Source organism: Urocitellus parryii, chromosome 5 (genome assembly GCF_045843805.1).
Source record: "Urocitellus parryii isolate mUroPar1 chromosome 5, mUroPar1.hap1, whole genome shotgun sequence".
In the NCBI taxonomy this organism is placed as follows: Eukaryota; Metazoa; Chordata; class Mammalia; order Rodentia; family Sciuridae; genus Urocitellus; species Urocitellus parryii.
Genome location: NC_135535.1, coordinates 139,999,638 through 140,018,185, shown reverse-complemented (window position 1 = coordinate 140,018,185; position 18,548 = coordinate 139,999,638).

The window sequence follows — 18,548 nt, the reverse complement described above, 5'->3', positions numbered from 1 at the left end:
TGGTGTATACCTGCAACCCCAGTGACTTAGAAGGCTGAAGCAAGGATGATTGGAAGTTCCAGCCAGGCTTAGTAACTTAGTGGGACCCTGTAACAAAATAAAAAATAAAAAGGTCTGAGATTGTAGCATCCCTGGTTCAATTCCCAGTACTGCAAAACTAAACAAACAGACTTGGCTGTGTGAGATCATATTTTTTATGGTTATGTTTTAGTGCACTTATATCTCCTAAAACATTTCTGGGAGATGGACAGTTGAAGATCACCACAGAAAAACAGAAAGCAAACAAACTCCTGGGCCAAGAACCTGTTAGTAGTCAAAAATAAGGTACATGTTTTCTTCCAGCCCCACTGAGTGCTCTCTCAGCAGCTACAACAACCCAACCTTACCCCAAGGCCAGGATGAGTGTATGGGAGGACAATATGACTAGGAGTTCCTGGGCCATCACAACCCCTCTTCAAGGCCAGGATGCGGGATCATCCCTGCAACCCCTACACATCAGTGCCAGTGGCCTCAGTCCTTTGTCTGGGGACCAACCCTAATTCTTTCTCAATCACTAGAGTTCCAACTCTTCTCAAAGTGAATCCCACAGCTCAGTTAAAGCCTTTTCTCTATGTTCACGCTCACTTGTCTTGGTTTTGTTTCTCCATTAACTGAGTCAGAAGTTCCCATCTCTGGTATCAGAACTAAGATAGGAATAAAGGAATGTAGAACCCAGGGAATGCATGAGAGGCATCTGTTTTTCCCTGGTCAAACTACAAAATACAATCTGAAAATAATGTTCTTGTTGCTACTATATAAGAAATTAAGTAACAATTCTAAGAACTTCAAAAAAATATAAAACATACAGTTATCATTTGCTAAATACTTAATATTCAGGCATATAAACTAAGCATTTTATGGAAAATTCCCTTTTTTTTGGTACTGGGTATTGAATCCAGGGGTGCTCTACCATTGAACTATATCCCCAATCCTTTTCATTTATTTTTTTTTAAATTGAGATAGGGCTTCACTAAATTGTCATAACTGGCCTTGAACTTATGATCCTCTTGCCTCAGCCTCTGGAGTTGCTGTGATTATAGGCATGCCTATAATAAAGTAAAAAAGGGATGGGAATAAAGGTTAGTAACAGAGCATTTGCCTATCATATGAAGGACCTGGCTTCTATCCCGGGGGATATACGCTTCAGAAGAAATGTATAAATTATCCTTATATCAAAAGTACATGATTAGAGCTGTGGTAGAGCATGCTTGTCATCTCAGTGACTTGGGAGACAGAGGCAGGAGGATGGCAAATTGAAGAAGGCAGATAACTTAATTTTCTTAACTATCATACCTTCAATGTTAAAGTACATCAAAATATCATGCTGCACATCTTCAATATATACAATTAAAAATCTATCTTCCCTCTCAAATAGAAAAACATAATTATAAATATTAAATATTTATAATATTATTTTTTAAGGAGCACATTAGATTTTCCTCCAAGATTTTACAAGCCAAGTAAAAGATTTTCAAACCAAAGTTCATTTTAATTACCATCAACCTTAAAGTCACAGGAATGTTCATGTAATCTGTCATTTAAAAAAACAAAACAAAACAAAATTTAAAAACCCAACCATTTCTGGCAGTTTTTCTCCTACTGTTTATTAAACAATTAATGATTTCAACATCAAAGTTTGCAAAAAGCTCAAGGAAGACCTGTTCAAGAATAAAGAATGGCTTTGTGTGGTGGTACATGCCTATAATCATAGATACTAGACAGGCTGAGGCAGGAATATCACAAATTTGAGGCAAGCCTGGGCAATTTAATGAGACCCTATCTCAAAATGAAACAAAAAAGGCTGGAATATGGTTCAGCGGTGAAGCATTTGCCTAGCATGTGCACGTGCATGGATTCAATTCCTAGTACCCCCCCAATACACACACAAAAGAATAAAATCTAAAAAAAGCAAAATAATTATAATATAACCTAATATTGTTTAGAAGCATATTATATGCTATAAGGAAAGAAGAAATTATCTTCCAGCTTTTTATGGTTTCTGTGTAGGAAAGGAAAACTGACAAACAAGAGAACAGAACACAAATTTACTCAATAAATTGTATCTGACATGAAAAGTTTCATAAGGAAAGGAAAATTCAAAGAAATGAGTAAACCTGTGTAAATTTAGGCTAAAATTTATGAAGAAATAGATACTTGTGGGGATGTATGATTAGACAAAAAATATATTATAATGGTAATAAAGTAGAGGAAACATAGCAAGACCTGTTGTTCAATTTCTTCTCTGTGACCCTGTATCTTCAGAGATAAGGATGTTCTCCTCCTCCAGGTATAGGGAGGGCATCTCTCAAATGAGGAACTTGTGAACTGCTACACAGCAATGTAGAAAATCCTTCCTACTTTTTTCAAGACCTCATTCAAGAACAAAGTGTTGGGGAGGGGAAGAGTAAATTTTCTGCTTCTGCTGCTTCTTCAAATGCCCAGGTACTTTTGCTGAAAGCTTTTCCTTGTCCCCAATGCCAATCCAATGAGGATACAATTTTGAGAAAAAGGAAAAAGAAGGTTTATTGCTTTGCTAGCAAAGGAGAAACACAGGGGACTCCTGTCTCAGAGGTTGTAAGTCAACCCATCAGTTGGAACAGGGGGCTTTTAAAGAGTTGATTCAAAGGCTACATTCCACATGTTCTCAGTAGGAGTTGCAATTCACTTGTTAGTTTGGGAGATCATTTCTGAGATCTTCTTGTTTTATCCCCAAAGTTTGGATTACTTGTTCCTACTGTAGGTGTGTCCTCAAGGACAGATAAATCTGCCTGCAATGGAGAAGAAAGATAATCCTGTTTCCCCTGAGATCAGGGAGGGTGAGCTATTCGGAAGAAGTAGGGAAGGAGAAAGAGAAAGAAACCTGTCCATTTTAAAAATAAGTTATAGTGACAGAACACCCAGGGCTACATTCAAAGCATAAAGTAGACCATTGTTAAAGTACCATATTCTAGAATAGCATGAACTGAACACTATCAGTACCAAGAAATGTGCTACATGCATTACATACATTGCATTATTTTGTCTTATCAAGCACCTGTAAAAATAATACTCTTAGTTTGTCCAAGATCACATTATCAGTAACAACAAAGTTAGGGTAACCTGTCTCATGCTAACATTCTTAATTCCTGTGTCAGCTACACACCTGAGCTTTGGTTCCTCCATTTACTTCTGTAGCTTCTTAATAAGTTAGTTAATATTCATCTCTAAGATGTATATTTGGCATACTTAATTGAAGATATTGCAGCTACAACTCCTGGATTACATACATTCATTCTTTAATTCTATACATTTGGAATTTCCAAACTATACATTTGGAATTTCCTGAACCATAGACTTAACTAAAAGGCTTAATAAATTCCCTGGAATAGTCAGTCTAATGTTCTACCAAGTTTAAGAACTATTGAATTAGATTAATAACTTGTTTAAATGGAAAATAGCATCAATTTCTAGAAAAATGGATATTACTATAATATGGATGGAAGAGTTGCACACTCAGGCCCTGATTCGCTTGCAGTCAGGAAAAGTTTTTAGGTTTACAACCTGGGATTTATAATATTTGAAATTTAAAAAGGACCTATATTCATATCTGTTATACTTTCAACTTTATATAAAATTGATTGAGTCAGTAAAACTATGCATAATTTATATCATTGACCCTTTGTTTAATAATTCTCAATCCTTTTTAAATTTATTTAAAATTTAAAATTCTCAATCCTTTTAAAATTTCAAGTTAATGGTTAAAGATTTTTCCAAGAATTAGTATTATAATAAAAAAGATATACTTTATGGATAACTATAACAAAATAATGTTGTCTAGGTTTGAAGGTCTAGTTGTTAAAGTATGAAACAGATGCTGCTTTATCAAAACAAAATAAAAAACTTCCTAAGAGTCCATATTATTATAGACCCCTTTAGATAAATTCCACATAATTGTTTAAGAAAAACCACACATTTTGAAGAAATTTGAAAAAAGCAAGCTGAAGTCAAAATTTCTCAAAACTCTTTTTCTTCCTTAAAATACATCAAAACATGTGTGTACATGATATATGAGATGGTTGTTAGGGCTACTTGCAAATATTTCAACTTTTCTCTTTCTAGGCACACGGAAATATTGGACATTGTTTGCGCATTTAAATGGAAGCCTTGGCATGCAATTCTCTTTAACCAATAAAAATGTAAGAGTGCCACGGGTCATGACTAGAAGGAAGTTTTAAGTACTGGTGCATCCAAACTACATTTTCCTTTGATTTGAAATACAACTTGAAAAATTTCAGATGGTGATTCTGGGTCCAGAACTAAAAGATACAGGAAGCTGAGCTACAAATGATGGATGAGCTACTCATGAGCTAGTGATGTAAGAAAGATGAGGCTGAACACTCAAGGAATTAGCAAGAAGCAGGTTGATTTCATGCTGCAGAGGTCTAGAGAAGGCTCATGCTTAAAAATCTCTGGACTATGAATCTAGAAATTCTTTAATCTCTATACCCAGCAGGAGGAGGGGTTTGATGGTTTACATGAAAACCTTTATGTTCCCCCCCCTTTTTTTTTGACTAGGTAGAGGTTTCACAACTCTTTACCACAGAAAGAAGAAGTTACAATTCTTGTACACCATTAAATTAATGGTCTAATTTAGCTTTTGCAAGACAGAGCACTTGGCCTTTACAAAAAAAAAAAAAAAGAAAGAAAGAATGAAAGTTTCAAACCATGTTGAGTACTTTGCAGAAATTTTTGCTGATATTCTGTTAATAAGAACAATTACGGTGAGGGTCTCTAGAGAAGCTTAATTAAGATTCTTTGGTGGAGGAGGGGGTGCCACTACACTAGCTCAGATGGATATGGCACATGAGCAAAAAATAAACTTCTGTTATTTTAAGCACGAAGGCCTGGGGTTGTGGTATTATTTCAACACTGTCTAACTCACCATGCCTGATTCATTTGCAGAGCAAAAGTTCTCATGCTTTTCTTTAAAATACATAGCTAACTCAAAATGATCCTTTTCAGATCTGAATTTTTAATTTAAAATTAATTTTGTAAAACTAAGTGAATAAATAAAAATTAAAAACAGAAGAATACCTGTTACAACAATATACCATGATAACTCAAGTTTTGCTGAGAACGGTGACTTTTGCCTACAATCCCTACTTTTGCCTACTTGGAAGACTGAAGCAGGGAGACCACAAGTTTGAGGCCAGCCTAGGTAACTTAGTAGGACCCTCTCTCAACATTAAATTAAATAAAAAGGGGATGGACTGTGCTCAGAGCTTATCTAGCATGTGCAAGTTCCTGGGTGCCATCCCCAGTTTTGCTGAAAAAAGAAAGAAAAATCAAAAGAAGACAGTTCTTTTTATATGAATAGTTCATAATAACTATGAAGAGCAACATCAAGAAGAAAAAAATCAGCATTAGGTCTTGAATGTGAGTGTAAGTTATGCAAAATAAGATGAGTACAATTTTAGTGTTGTTAACAGTAAGAAAGAAAGGGTTTTAAGACCTTTGAAAAGAAGAAGCAAACTCTTCAGAATGCAATCAATAGAGTTTCAAAAACAAATTGCTCTTTTATTGACAGCCACTCTCTGCTGTGTTCTATCTGAATGGTGGAAAGGAATCAGTAGAGATTCAAAATTATAAAAGAAAGCACATTCATCTCAGGGGAGAAAGATGTAAAGCTACAAGTATTAAAAAAAAAAAAAGAAGTGTGTCACATTAGATTGGGTAGAGAGATGTGATGGGAGGGGAGGGGAGTGGAAGGGGGGATAGGAAGGGCAGCAGAATAAAATAGACATTATTATTGCTATATGTATATAGGTGACTGTATGACCAATGTGATTCTGCAACCTGTACAATCAGAAAAATGAAAAATTATACCTCATTTGATTCAAATGTATGAATTGTCAAGATCATTGTACTGTCAATGTGTAACTAATAAAAAAAGAGCATATGAAAGTTAAAAAAAAAGAAATACAGATTTTAATGGCACCTCAAAAAAATAGTTACAAAAACATCTGTTAATCACAAGTCTCTACATAAGATTAATCCCCAAATTCCAAGTCTTTTCTATATCAATAGCTCATAAAGGTTGTAGAAGCAAAAGATTAATTTTTACAGAGATTCCCTCGGCTTTTTGGAAATTTGATTTTTCTCATTTTTAGAAACATGTTTTGTTTTGTTTTTTTAAAAAAAGAGCTGATATGTGGGAATTATTCATCGTGCCATAAAAATTGAGAGTGAATGTTTGAGTTAAGTTATGTAAGTTTATCAGTTCTCTGTAAATAAATATAAAGCATCACACTATAGCACTTTCTATAGTGTCTGGCAAGTAATAGTCATTCCATTTGCTACCAGATTCTTAAGCCAGAGACCTTGCTCTGAGGATTCAACAAATCAGGTCTAGCCACTCACTCCCCAAATCAAACAGAAATATGATGGTAAAAAGCATGAAATGGAACGTTAGTTGATGCAGTGACACAAAGAGGACAGAATACAAAGATATGTCACAAAGATATGACACAAAGATATGTCTTTAGCCATATCTTTGAGGGGCTGACTACATCTCTGAGATTTTACAGAAAGGGAAATAAGGGCAGGCTTTTTGCAGCTGTCAAAGGTGATCTTGATTAGGTGGTCTGTCAGGATGGTCAAGCAGGGTCTTGTCCCTGATAAGAAAGTTTCTGTTGTATTGGGGGGTTGGGTGGATCATCATAAGATCTTTATCAGTTCAGACCTTGTTCCTTGAATCTGAAGTGACTCCAAATAAGAAGATGAACACAAAATGGAAGCAAAGGTGCCAAGTCTTTAATCTTGTTTTTAGCCACCCATCAGAATTTGAGAGGCAAAAGTGAAGAGTTCAGGGGTGGGGTTGCAGCTCAGTGGTAGAGCGCTCATCTAGCACGTGGGAGTCCCTGGGTTGGATCCTCAGTACTACCTAAAAATAAATAAACAAAATAAAGGTTTTGTGTATAACTAAAAAATAAATATTTTTTAAAAAGTGAAGAGTTAATTCCTTATTACATATTTTCTTCCCAGAAAACAAAACGCATTTCATCTTAAATCCCAATTTCACATTTCAGGCTTAAATAACACAGCTGGTGTTAAATACATTTTAAGTATTAAAGGGAAACTACCCCAAGTATCAAGTTGTTTTTAATGTGTCAGATTACATCTCTCTCCAGTGTGAAATTTATGGTCAAATTCTAATAAAATGACAGATTTCTTGAATGTTTTATAAGCCAATCTTTCCTAATGCAAAATATTGAAATAAATAAAACAAACTGCATCCTATTCTGAGTCCTGTTTCCCCTTATGTCCCCTGTACTGGAGAGTGAACCCAGAGTTGCTTTACCACTGTGTGTATATGTGGAGGGGGGTTTGTTTGTTTGTTTTTGTTTTTGTTTTTTAAGATAAAATCTCACTAAGTTACCCAGAATGGCCTCAAACTTGCAATTCAAAGTTGCAATCCTCCTGTCTCAGCCTCCCAAGTACTTACCAAGACCTATTTTTAATGAAACTAACTGTAATTTCACTATTAAAATATGCATGGTTAAACTACACTGAGATTTTTACCTGTCCCCAGTTAGAATAACAATCATCAAGAATATAAATAATAATGAGTGCTTACGAGGATGTGGGGAAAAACAACTTATCTAATGTTGGTGGGATTGTAAATTAGTATAACCCCTGTGAAAATCAGTATGGAGATACTTCAGAAGACTAGGTAGGAATGGAATCACTGTATGATCCAGTTATTCTTCCTTGGTATTTATACGAAACCTAAAGTTGGAATACTATGATAACATGCATTTGAATGTTTATAGCAACACAATTCACAATAACCAAGTTATGGAAGCAGTATAGATGCATATCAACAGATAAATAGATTTTTAAAAATGTGGTGTATATATATATATATATATATATATATATATATATATATAATGTCATTCTACATAGCCATATAGATGACAAAATTTTGTCACGTGCTTGTAAATAAATGGAGCTAGATAACATCATACTAAATGAAATTAACCAGACTCAAAGTCAATGGCCACATATGTTCTGTTATATGCAGATCTAGAGAGAAAAAAAGGAATAAAACAATAAGGGGATTTCATGAAAGGACATGAGTAGAGGTAGGGGATCAAGGGAGAGGGAAGGGGGAAAAGAATAAAATCAACAAAATTATGCTATTGCTTAAATTAATATATCACAACAACTCTCACTTTTCATGTATAAATAGCATGCCAGTGGGAGGTGGTACACATGTGAGATAATGGTAGAAAATTTTGAGGTAAAATGATTGGGTTATAAGAGTCTTAGCCTAATCAGTGAAATAATCCCGAGAAGGATTAGCTGTAGGCAGTAGGGTATGGTTGAGGAAGTGGTCCCTAGGGATGTGACTTTGGGTTATGTATTTTATATCTGGAGAGTGGAGTCTCTTTCTCTGCTTTCTGATTATCACGTGAGCTGTTTAACTCTGGTACACTCTCCCACCATGATGTCATTCCTTACATCAAACCCTGAGGAATGGAGCCAGGTATCTATGGATAGAGACTTCTGAAACCATGAGCTCACACATAAACTTTTTCTCCTCTAATATTGTACTGGCCAGGACTTTTAGTCATAGCAGGGAAAAAGCTGATTAAGGCAGAAATTGATACCACAAAGTGGAGTCGTTGCTGAGACTATTCTGATCATGTGGTTCTGAAGATTTTGGAGTTCTTTGGAATTAGTTGAAGGAATTTTGAGATGTGTAGCAGTACAAATTGGAAGTGCTTTACATGGTTGTAAGCAAAGCTTAATGGCCGATTCTAGTGGGAATGCTGATAGGACTAGGGATAGCAAAAAAGAGTTCAAGAGGGTTTAGAGGAAAAGAGTACTATTGGTAATTGGACTAGAGGCCTTATTTTTTATGTTCTGCCCATGTCTTAAGACTTTTGTGAGACTGATTTTAAAATTGATAGACTTCTTCATCTAGTAGAAGAATATTCTAGGTAGCATAGCATTCAGGCAGTGGCATAGATATGGCTTTAAGCTTATGGATAATTTTTTTTGTGTGTGTGTGATAAGAGCAGAAAGCAAAGTAGAAAGATTTGAAAAACTTGGACTTGAAAGGTGGGAGTAAAATGGGAGGTAAGGAAATTTCAGTTGCTAAAGGCATTGCCACCACTAAAGAAATGCTGAAGACTTTCCCCAGAGACAATAAGAAAGATGGTTTGAAGGCATCTCAGGAGCTGGCAAGACCATACCCATCTCAAGCTCAAGGGAGTAAAAGTGAAAATTCTCTTGAGAAGAGACTAGGGGGGTACCCTTCTTGCACAAGAGGGTCTAGGAAGTTTTCTCAGCATGCTCAGCTACCCAGGGTCCCTGGAGGCTTGGATACTGCTTCAGATGTCAACAGACCTGGGCATCAACCATGGGGTGCTGGTTCTGTAGGAATGCAGGATGCTGGAGTTAGTGGGTCATGGAGGCTTCCACTAAGATTGCAAAGGAAGGACTGGGAGGCCAGGCAAAATGCAGCAGGGTTAGAACCCCTGGGGCCACCCCCTGAGAGGGCATAGGGATCTGTTGAGGAAACCAAAGCTGCAATGGAGACCCCCAAGACTAAGAAGTACCATGGAATGTCTGCTGAGGAAGGTTGGAGGAATCAAGCTGAGACAAGCCAACAGAAAGCCACTTGGGCTGCAACCAACAAGGCCACAGGGGCAGAGCTATAGGAGACTTTTGGAGAGAACATTATCATGGCCCATGCCCCAGATGCCAGATGTAGAGCCATAGGACTTTTGCCCAACTGGATTTCAGACTTGCTTTGGTCCCATCCCTTCTTTTTATGCCCCCATTTTTGTGAGTGAAAATGTTTACTCTGTACCTTCATATACTGAATATTTGCAAAATGCTTTTGATTTGTATAGGAGTCACAATGTGAGTTTGCCATGAATCTCAGAGGAGACTTGGGAGTTGAACTTATGGGAAATCTTGTCACTGTTGATGCTATGGGGATTCTTGGAAATTGACTAAATATATTTTACATTATGAGATGAGCATGAGCTTTTGGGGGCCAGGTACAGAATATTATGGTTTAGATATTAGATGTCCCCCAAAAGCTCATATGTGAGACAATGCAAGAAAGTTTAGAAGAAAAATAATTGGGTTCTGACAGCTTTAACCCAATTACTGAATCAATTCCCTGATGGGATTAACTGAATGGTAACTGAAGCTGATAATGTTGCTGGAGGAGGTGGATTCCTGGGGCATGCCTTTGGGGTATATATTTTGTATCTTGTAAGTGGAGTCTCTTTCTCTGCTCTCTGATCATCCTGTGAAACCCTTCCTTCCCCCACACCCTTCTACCATAATGTTCAACCTCAAGCCAAGAGGAATGGAATTAGCCATCTATGGACAGACATTCCTGAAACCTTGAGTCCCAAAATAAACTTTTCCTCCTCTAAAATTGTGCTGGTCAGGTCTTTTCATTTCAGCAGCAAAATAGCTAAGACACCCAAAATATGCATATTATATTTTTTTTAAAGAGAGGAGAGAGAGAGAGAAAGAGAGAGAGAGAGAGAGAATTTTTAATATTTATTTTTTAGTTCTCGGCGGACACAACATCTTTGTTTGTATGTGGTGCTGAGGATCGAACCCGGGCCGCACGCATGCCAGGCAAGCACGCTACCGCTTGAGCCACATCCCCAGCCCAACATATTATATTTTTATTAAGTAGAATGAATATTCTTGACTGCCTCTACCTTCCCAACCTTGAAACTCAAACCCATAAATGAAATATCTACAAAACACAAATTTCTAAGTCATGTGGGAAGATAGATTTTTAAAATAAAAATAGATATATTAGATAATCAGATAAATGTGAGTAATGATTACAGAATACAGCTGTCTTGACCTATCAAGTATTTAGAGATAGACATGGCAGAAAAATATTTAAAGATGATAGCACGTGACAGATACACTTTTGATAATGTTCTTCCCAAACAAGTTTTGAAATAACAATAGTTACCTTCAGAAAACTGAGACTGCACCAACTACCAAGATGTAATTTTTTTATTAAATCTAAATGCATAAAAATGCTTTATGCATGAGAGGAATACACAGATCTAAAGTGAGTCAGATTCTGGATTTAACCCTGGTTATTCCACTAACTACCTTTGTTAGTAAACATTAAACTTATACAAACCTTGGTAAATTATTGATAACTAAGCAATACAGTCCTTATAAGCATTAAATGAAATAATGTATGTTCAGTCTCCTAGGAGCCGAGTACTCAATAAATATAAGCTCCAGGGTGAACTTAACTAGTGCTCAGAAATACCCAGAGTGTGTGTGTGTTTTATAGATTATTCTATTTATTCTATTTATTCTATTCTATTTATTTTTATTCTACATAGATTATTCTATTTCTGAACTTGTTCACCAAAGAGCTTCACTGTGTAACTAGTAATAACCATGTATCAAAAGTGCCAAAGTTAAAAATGAAAGACCTCATATTTTACGTAGTAAAACTACTATAGACTGAACAACTGTCATCATGCTGGTTTCTGAAGAATCATGTATAACAGAACTATACTTCAAACAAAACCAACATGTAGCATGAGTGAAAAATGTGTTAAGCCAGAAACTGGTAACAGGAATAATTTGCTCCTGAAAATAAAATATAAAATATGTAGCACTGGACAAAGATTTTTTTTTCTTTTTAATGGGGAAAAAAATTAGAATTAATGAAGGCAAAAGAGGAGTATGGAGAGAAACTCAGGAGAAAGCTTGCATGTGTCCCCTTCAGAGGAGGAAAATTTTCACCATATTATGAAATAATGATTTTTTTTTTCTTTTGGAGAAAGAGAGTAAGTAAACAGGTGGACTGCCATATTCAGTGGTATGTTTGGCTGACATTGGCAGCATTTGGAAACACACTAGGGGAAATGAATGAGCTCAAGAATGAATGAGTCATAGAACAGGCAGAAATAAATGGGAATTGAAAGATGTATTATTCTGCTGATGAAAGACACATTTATATCAGATAAACCTTTCCATTAAAAGCAACCAAAGGCCATCAGAGAACAATAGGCAGACAGTACCTGAGTGGACATTATCTGATAGAGAAGAGAAGAAAAATGACTCACAATGAGCCCAGTATTCTGTGTTGCCTTACTATACAGTTGTCAATTTATAATCAGCAAAGACAAGCTGAGAAGCTGACTAAAAAGCAACAACCAAGAAGCATTTAAGCTGAGCAGAATTTTAACAATCTCCCAGGACTTGGAAGAAAAAAAATAGTGAAGCTTAATTCAGAAAGAAGCGAGATTAAATGAACCTAATAGTATGCCTTTACCCTTAAGGAGTTTCCTGATTCATAAGTGTAACATAACCAAGATAGTGAGAAATCAAGCAGAAACTGGCACTGAGGCAGGGAATCCAACACAACTTACTTAGGTTTCATAGTATTGGTGTGTGAAGGGTCCCAAGACCACCCTCAGGCTCACAGAGTTACTACAGGGCTCACAAGACTCAGAAACTGTAGTATTCATGCTTATGGTTTTATCACCGGGAAAGAATACAGATTAGAATCAATGAAGGCAAAAGAGGAGTATGGAGAGAAACTCAGGAGAAAGCTTGCATGTGTCCCCTTCAGAGCAGTCAAACAGGAATGTGGTTCATTCTCCCAGGAAGTATGTGTGACATGTTCAAATCCAGAGCTTCTGTAGAAAATTAGTCACATAGGCCTACAATGTCTGCGTGACTGACCTTAGCTACTTAGACCCCAGTTCCCTAGAGCAAAAACAGGCATTCTTCACAAATCACATGGGCAGTATAAACTTATCTGGTCACAAATACATTGTGGCTTAAGAAATGCTTTAATAAGGCAGAATATTCCCAGTATTTAGAGGTTACTTCCCAAGATCCAGGCCAAAGCCCAGTCCTGAAAACAAGGCTCTCTTTAGAATGTACAACATTTAACAACCTCTACCTGCTATTAAGCATTCCTGCATAACTGAGGAAACAAAAAGTGTGACTGAAATACCCCTCAAGAATGGTACAACCAGATAGTCCTCATAGGCTTTTATTAGGGGCCCAGGAATGGCTAGGTGAGAGGCAGAATAGTGCTCCCCCAAAGGTGTCCACATCCTAACTGCACTAAAACCTTTGAATTTATTAGGTTACCCTGAAAAGAGAAATTAAGGATGCAGCTGAAATTAATATTGCTAATCAGTTAACTCATATGTGGAACCTAGGTTGATTTTTCCAGGCCCAATGTAATTATGAGGGCCTTATTCATGGAAGACGGAAGCAGAAGAGAGTTTTCAAGGCAGAAAAAGGGAGGTGATGAGGGAAGCAAAGTTTGGAGAGATGTGATTTCAAGCTTCATAGATGAATGCCTTTGAATACAAACCAAAAGCCAGTGAATAATAGCAGCCACTGGAAGCTGGAAAATGTGAGAAAACAGATTACTCCTTAGAACTTCCAGGAAGAACCTCGCACTGATACGTGAAGTTTAGCCATTTCATTTCGATAGCTGATCTCCTGATAACCTGAGCAAGATTGTTAATTTGCATTTCTTTAAGCCTTTAAGTCTGTGGTGATTTGTTTCAGTAGTCACAGAAAATGCATGCTAAAAGCATATTATGTTCAGGGAAAACCAAAACATCATAGTGATTGTGTGATGTTAATACTTTGTCATCAGTATCCAAAGAATCATCCAATGAATATACAAGGAATTTTCAAAATGGACATATTTAGACAAATCTCAAGAAGGACAGGTGTAATGTAATATGCTTAAAGCTCTCTGACCATCATGAAAATATATCAGATATGCACAAATATTTGGAAATCAAGAAAACTCAAGACAGGCATGGTGGTGCACACCTGTTATCTCAGCAGCTCAGGAGGCTGAGGCAGGAGGATCTCAAGTTCAAAGCCAGCCTCAGCAAAAGTGAGGCACTAAGCAATGCAGTGAGACTCTGTTTCTAAATAAATTACATAATTGGGCTGGGGATGTGGCTCAGTGGTCAAGTGCACGTAAGTTCAATCCCCAGTAACCCCCCCAAAAGAAACAACAACAACAAAATAAAAACTAAAGAGGTCAATGGAAATAAAATATTATATTTTTTCACAAAGTATTATGCATAAAGTTGTACAAAAAGCAGTGAAGTCTTTGTTTAGAAGAGACTAAATGGCATAAAATGTATATGATAGAAATGGGCAGAAAGTTAATAATGTAATCACCTCAAAAAGATAAAAAAGCATCTTAAATCCAAAAGTAAAGTAAAAAACATAAATTAATGAATTATAAATAAAAATGGATTGTATAATTTACTTGTTCAGAAGCCAAATATAATCAGTAAGTGTGGAAAACAAATGGAAATTTCCTATTCATACCCATGTATTTCTAGCTTCATCAGTCTTGACAAGAAGATACTAGTCATTTTGTTGCACAGAATATAGCTATCTTTAGCAGATATGTATGTATCCTAACAAGGCAATTGTCAAAAATCCATTTTTCTTTAAATTAAATTTAAATTTCTCTAAGCCCCCTTAATGAATGAAGGCACAAATCTTGGTGCTAGGAGATTCCTGGGTTCAAAACATTCCTGTCCCTTAATGGATGTGCAACCACAGCAGGTTATTAACTCTCCTTAAGCATCACCTTTATCATCTATATGGTGAGGATGATACTTAATACTAGCTATTGGGTTTATTTTGAGGAATAAATGAAAAGGTGTGGAGTCCCTGGTACATTATAAGTACTCAGTACAGAGTAGCTATTACTACTTTTCTGACAGAACTGATAATTCATCTTGAACTTTAAAGTCCTGCAGTCTATAATGAAACTAAACGTTTTCATGTGGCCTTATTTATCTGAACCACAATTCATATAACACCTACTTTAATTTTTTTAAAAATCATATGAAAAGTAAATGTAATTTTATTATAATTGGCTAATAATTTATTCTCTTTTTGAGGGGCGAGTTCAAAATAAACTGAGAACTACATATTTTCTTCTTTTAAGCAGAGTACACAAGTATCAATTGTCTCTCATTATATCAAGATTAAATGTCTTCTTGCAACAGACAAGTACTTAAATTTCATTACCTTATTTTTCTTCTCCTTGACATATTTTGATGGTTCTACTCAAGTCAAATGCAAAATTTTCAGATTTTTCATTTAACATTCTTATCTTTGGAAATAAACAGAAATAATATACCTCAAGTGCTTTGGTGTCATCAAAAACAGACTGAAGAGGAAACAGAACTCAGAGGTGGGAAGGAAACATTTAAGTGATTTAGCAGAGGTTATGCCTCATGGAGAGATGAAATGTATTTGCTGCTTCAATGAACCAGTTTAAATTGATCAGTCTAGATGGAGGTGAATGGTCTCTGAAAAGTGTTTTCTTAAACTGTTTTGCCTTACATGGTATATTGCTGCTATCTTTTCAGACCATATACTTTCCAGGAGCAAGGTTCAGGAATTTGAGCCCCAAACATTTTATAAATATATAATATAATCATTGGGCTTTAGGAGAAGTTATATAGGAGTCTTAGGTAATTGGGAAAATACAGTTTACTTCCAAATAACTAGCCAAAATACCAAGAGGTAAATGAATCTCAGTTCAGCAACTTAGACCATTGGAGAAAATAACATGATCAGGGAAAATGAAATAACTTTTGTTGGTGGTGGTGGTGTTGTTTTAGAGGGGTGTGGGAGGAGTGAGAGGGAGTACTGAACCCAGGAGAGTTTTACCACTGTGCTAAATTCCCAGCCCTTTTATTTTGAATCAGTGTATCACTAATTTTCTGAGTGTCTTCTGATACTCGCCTTGAACTTTCAATCCTACTGCCTCACTTTCCTGCGTCTCTGGGATTACAAGGGTGTGTCACCACATCAGACCTTACATATCTTTTATAAAAGAAATAACTATTTTCTATGACATGCAACATTCAATCGTGCTTCATGGTTATTAACATATAGGGTTATTATTCCTCTTTTCTAATGAGTCACAGAGCTATGACATGCCTTGACTATGTCTATATATTCCAGTGCCTAGAATATAATTAATTTTTCCCATTTTATAGTCCTCTGACATTTGCTAGTACACCATGCAGTCACCAAAGCTCAATTCCCACTTTTCACTCCTGGGCTATTCTTTACTTTTTACCTCTTTGCCCTCTCTAAGAATCCAATTTCTTCATCCTCGTTATTGGCTGTTAGAAGATTTCTTATTGAGAGTGCCCTTAAACTTGGTTTGTTTCACAATGTCACCTGCTCCAAAGTTACAGTTCTTTTTTTCTTTTTTGAAAACCTGTTCATTTCACAAACTAATCTCAATAACAAGATACATGATAACAGATTCTATTTTGAAATCAAGGAGTTGTGGTATTTGCACAGGGCTGGAAAATATTTGAGTCACAAAATTCAAGGTTAATAAAAAAATTAATTGTATTTTTACACACTAGAACATTACTGTGAAATAAAATGAAGAACAAAATGTGTACAATGACATAAAAAACATAAGATATTTGTAGAAAGATAACTCATGATCATGATATTGAAGAGTTCATTATTCATAAGATGTAAATTTTCCTGAAAGAGATTTATGGCTTCAACATAATGTTTGTCAAAAGCCTGTGAGACTTGTTTCTAAATTAACAATGTTTTTCTACTATACACATACTAGAATGTTAAATATAAATCAAATAATTACATCAAATGTTGGCAAGACTGTAGAACAACTATAATCCTCCTACAGTGTTTGTGCAAGAATAAACATATACAGTTAAAATCAGGAACCATGCATGCTGGGGATGGTGGTGCATGTCAACAATCCCAGAGGTTTAGCAGGCTGAGGCAGGATTGTAAAGTTGAGGCTAGCCTCAGCAACTTGGCAAGACCTCATTTCAAAATAAAAATAAAAAGGGCTGGGTATGTAGCTCAGTAGTAGAGTGGCCCTAGTTTCAATCCCCAGTACCACAAAGAAAAGAAAAAAGTAAACATGTCACCCTAGAGTTCAGAAATTTTTAAATATTTATCTTCAAGAAGTAAATACAAAGAGATTTGTGTAAGAATGTTTGTAGTGAATTTATAATCTCTAGACAAAAACTATAAGGCAATCACCACCAGAAAAATCAGTAGACAAATTTTGTGTAGGCTTAAAATGAAAAATTAATTCATAATAAAAAGTAACCCACCCATCCAAAATGTCTGAATCACACTTAAATACACTATGCTGATGAAAGAAGTGAAACATAAAACCTGAGTAAATAAAATATTATTCCATTTACATGAAGTTCTTAAACATGCATAATGAACACATGATGAATCAAATTAGAACAATAATTTAATTTTTATTTGTTTATATTTTTTATGCTAGGGATTAGACCCCCGGGTCTCACACATGCTAAGCTCTGGTCTACCAAGGACCTATACCTCCAGCCCCAAAATAACAGTTACTGAAATTGGTGATGGATTACCTCAAATCAACATGGCAGGCATTTGGGGGAGTAATTGAAATGTTCTTGAAAGGGCACAGGTACATGAGTGTATGCTTTTATCAAAATTCTTAGATCTATACTCTAAAAATTTGTTTATTTCAATGTGTGAAAATTGTTTTTCAAATTTAAAATACACAAAAAGTATTTTGTCTGCTCAGGATATAACTATATTAGGGATACTCAGAAACTTTGATGAATGGTGGAATAAATTTAATAATGATTGCAAAAAGCATAGTGGAAATTTGCTTTTCAAATTTTCTTTTTTAAAAAAAAGTTTATTAGGGAATAAATCGCTTTGTAATAATTAATAATAATTGCAATTTAGTAATAGACATAATTTACACAGATAAATATGAATAAGTTAATTGTTCTAAAATTAGAGTAATTTTTCTCCACTCAACTTTGACAGAAGGTAATGATGTACTCAAATTGCATCTGTCCCAAATATCACATTAGTAAATAATAAAAGTTCTAATTGTAAAAATTATAATAGTTAACATTGACTGAATTCACTATGTATCACCCTTGTTTCAACCACTTATCATATGTTAATTCATTCCATTCTAACAAAATTTGAGATAGGTAACACCATTAGTTACAATTCTAATGAGGAAATGAGGCATGAAGATATTCAATAATTTTTCCATGATCAAACAGATGGAGTAAAACAGACAATTTATTTCAAATTCTGCTGTTAACCAGTAGGCCATGCTGCTCATGATAAACACTTGTTGGTACATATGCTCACACAAGAACTGGATCAAAATAATGAATCAAGATGCAATATGCTGATAAAGGAAAGAGGCTAAACTTGGCCATGCTTTCTGAATTTCTCCCAATACCAGAAAACTTTTTTTAAATTATAATACATGATGTTGATTTCCAAATTTATTTCTGCACTCATACATCTTTCTAAATCAAAATGTATGTCCAACCATTCTACTTAACTTCTCCATTTGCATATCTATTAAGCACATCAAATTTAACATTTTCAAGACCATGAATATTAATTTTTCCCAT